The sequence below is a fragment of the Aptenodytes forsteri genome, unplaced genomic scaffold, assembly GCF_000699145.1.
Source record: "Aptenodytes forsteri isolate BGI_AS27 unplaced genomic scaffold, ASM69914v1 Scaffold2, whole genome shotgun sequence".
NCBI classification, from domain to species: domain Eukaryota; kingdom Metazoa; phylum Chordata; class Aves; order Sphenisciformes; family Spheniscidae; genus Aptenodytes; species Aptenodytes forsteri.
In genome coordinates this window covers 6938905-6942482 of record NW_008795695.1, presented here as the reverse complement: position 1 = coordinate 6942482, position 3578 = coordinate 6938905, and the positions used below count along the sequence as shown (strand labels likewise).

The 3578-nt window shown below is 37.8% G+C and overlaps 1 long non-coding RNA gene across 1 annotated transcript; it reads right to left on the bottom strand.

Annotated features, from left to right (window-relative positions):
- Window positions 1–280: 280 nt before the first annotated feature.
- On the bottom strand, window positions 281–3429 carry LOC103901961. Its single transcript, XR_657759.2, has 2 exons — window positions 3264–3429; window positions 281–661 (listed from the first exon to the last, which is right to left on the bottom strand). It is a non-coding gene; the product is annotated as an uncharacterized LOC103901961 (long non-coding RNA).
- Between the last annotated feature and the right edge of the window lie 149 nt (window positions 3430–3578).

Below are 3578 nucleotides of genomic sequence, written 5' to 3'. Positions count from 1 at the left end.
AGTTTACAAACAGTAAAAGAACAGATCAGCATCTATAAGCATCAGTTTAACTCTCAAGTACAGAATCACAGTGCCAGGCCTACAAGTTTAATCCTGCCAGAGTACAAACAATGAGGGAAAGACAAACTTCCCTCAAAGACCTACTGATTTCAGGGATCTGATTTCAGTGTGGCCTGTATTTGATGCCAACATTTAGAGAACAGTAAGTAAATCCCACTCCGTGGTGTGAGGTAGATCTACCCAGACTGCCAATCACATTGCAAATACTTACAGATCATGGTAAGCATATACAGTATTATTTTAATAAAGAATATCAAGCCACAGCAATCTATTGAACATTGCAGGAAAACAAGTTTTGTCTTTCTGTAGAACACAGGATTCCAGGAAATTCCAGTCAAAAAACAAAGTTGGCCCATAAGTTAAATTACACCAGTAAATTAGAGAATGAAAATGTGCAAGTGATAACTAATCCTTATCAAATGAGTCAGAGAAACACTGATAGGCAGGCACAGACAATCAAAGAGCAGGGAATATGACATTTTTATGGATGATTGTTGTCAATCATTTTCTTTGTCAATAACGATGCACAATGCTAATGATAATTTAGGAGACTGAGCAAAGTTTAGGATTCTTAACATCTTCAAAGATCAAGACAATGTTACTGCAAGAAAAAATGACAAACATCATTATGTAAAACTCTTTAAATGCTTAAGCTAACTGAAATTCAGTTAAACTTGTATTTCATTATGTACAAAATGACAAGGACTATACCGAGTTCAAAAACATTTCACATTTCAACAAGCTTGAATAAGACTTGCACATGTATTTTATCAGCTGGTACAAAGACAAAAAGAATCATTATATCAAGTAACCATAATTTGTTCTCAACAGCAATTTCCATACATTGGTGTGCCCATTTAGTGCCCATCTGTCAGAAACAAAAGTAAGCAAGCTGAACAAACTAAACCCATGCACCAACACAAGTCAAAACCATTAAACATAAGAAATAATATGGAACAATATTTTAAAATATATATTATATGAACAATAAGAATGATACTAAATGTTCTATGAGCCACACTGGATTGCATGGTCTTTGAGGCAAGGACCATCCTTTATATTGTACAAATATGTAACACAATGCTGGGCATCATATGCCACATATTTATACAATGCCTAATGTTGTTATGAAAGCAACTTTAAATAATAAACCCGCTGCAAGCTCAAGTACCTGCAAATGTAAAATTAATAAAGCATAAAGAACATGCTTTTCATTAATTATATGATTGTCTCCTCTCTCTATAGGTAGTCATAATACAATATAAGCAATGGCAAATTTTACTTCAAAATTACTGAGCATATTATCTTGATGAAGCAGATCTGCTTTGAACAGCAAAGCCATAGCCTAGTAAAACTCAGACTTAAGTCTGAAGCTGCAGTAATTAACCTACTTCACCCTATCCAACCCCCAAATCCTAACATTCAGCCCCTGAGGAATCAAAATTTAATTTTCAAAGAACAGAAGTTGCCAGAGATAATTCTACAGACCCTAAGGATTTGTCTATACTGCAGGCAGAACCAGGACCGTATTATAGCACAGGCACAACCACATCAGATTTTAGCTTGGTAGGGGAATGGGCACGGAGCTTAGCACACCAAGGTAAGCACTAACACAGCTAGCCCATCAAGCACCAAGCCACTGCAGCTACCACCACTTGTACTAGATAATTCTGAAACACACCTGGGTACACCTACATTATTTTTTGCCCCTGCAGGTGACACAAAATCAAATTACACACAAAGTCTGATTACAGACATGCTACAAAAGCAGATTTTTTTAAATAAGGTTCATAACAAAATAATACCCAATACATAAATAGCAATGAGGAAAACTGAAAGTATTTAACACTCAGTTTTTAGAGAAGTCACCTCTAGAACCTGTAGTGACACCCTCTGAAAGGCAAATATATAATATAAAAAACTTAAAGTTTTAATAGGCAAAAGAACTCCCAAATTTAACGTGAATTTCAGAACCACTGGCAGCCTTTCCTGTCATGGGAAGCTTTTGTTTTTCTGTATGCTGTATAAGCTACCAACAGGGTGTTGAGAGACCTGCAGTTGTACAATCAAGTATATACTGAAAGGAACATAATGTCAGGTACTTAACATTATAGAAACAGCTGTCACCATTTAACATCTACATTTCAAACCTGAAAATTAATCACCAATGGAGGAAGTCCACTCTCTCCCCCTAAGCCAAGAGCCCTCAAAGAAATCATTCTTACTTCTCAGAAAGCTTTTTAGCTGATGCAAGAACTGGACAGAGATAACTTGCATTTTGTCAACCTCTCACCACATACTCCAATTCTACCTTTGCTGTTCATATTTTTCAGGTAGCAGAATGAGCTACCTTTTGTGAATTTTTGGGGATTGACATGAACAAGAACAGTTAGTAAAAGCTACATATGAATTAATTTATCATGTTGAAACTGGCAAAAATCACAAACAGCAGAGACACTGACACTAGATGGGCAATATTATCTCCCCCCCTCCCCCTTCTCTAGCTTGGCAGCTTTCTTTAAAAAAAGAACTATGAAAGCTAGAATTATTTTTTTTGTTTTTGATAAAAGATCAACCTATAGAAATTCATGACATCTGGAATACTTTCCATTTGCCACTAGAACCTATTTTTAAAATTCCTCTGAATATCAGCCATATAACCGTACACAAACTCCTCCTTATGCATTTCATAATCTGAGTAGAACAAGAGTTCCTGTTACTCTGTCAACTTTCTCTGAATTTCAAAATATTTGCTTTTAAAGAAGGCTAATTGCTGGACAGCCATATATTGATGACAGGGAGGAGACTCCTGAAAGTAATCTGCATTTGGTTAACAACTCAAACCCCAGGCACAGTTTAATAGCAGAATGCAGAATAAAGCCAAATACACTTTCTGTAAGATTTCTGTAACACTCTGTGTTTCCTCTTTCCAATTTACTCCCTTGCTGATGTACTGGACTGGATTTAAACGCTCACATTTTGAATATACCGTATCATACAATACTCTGCAAACCTCAAATGGCTATGATTTGACAATGATACCAACACATTACTATAGCACTTGACAAACGCGCTCTTTAGTAGGTGCCAATAGACCGCTAACGTCCTTGAAACTACACTTTGAAGCATACATGCAGTTTTCTCACGAACATTAGCTGCCATTGTTAGCGTGAACGCAGTCACTGATTAACTATCTTCTTTACCGGTGCAGAACGCTTGACTTTGAGAACAGCCTTTCAGTTTTGCTGTTTTATTATTTAAGCAGCGCATTTCTTCCACTGTGACGGTACTGGCCATGCTAGGTATCACACACACACTCCAGTGCCGGTACTTCGCTCTATTCAGAGCGGGGTTTAGCATGTGCTCTGTGCCACCTGCGAAACACGATTATGGGCGATTAAAAAATCAGCAATTTTTGAAGCGCGAAGACGGAAGCGGGCGCCGCTTTCACGCCAGCCCCTGCGGTTCCTCGGCCCAAACCGCGCCGCACGCCGCCCCACACCCAGGGAACCGAACCC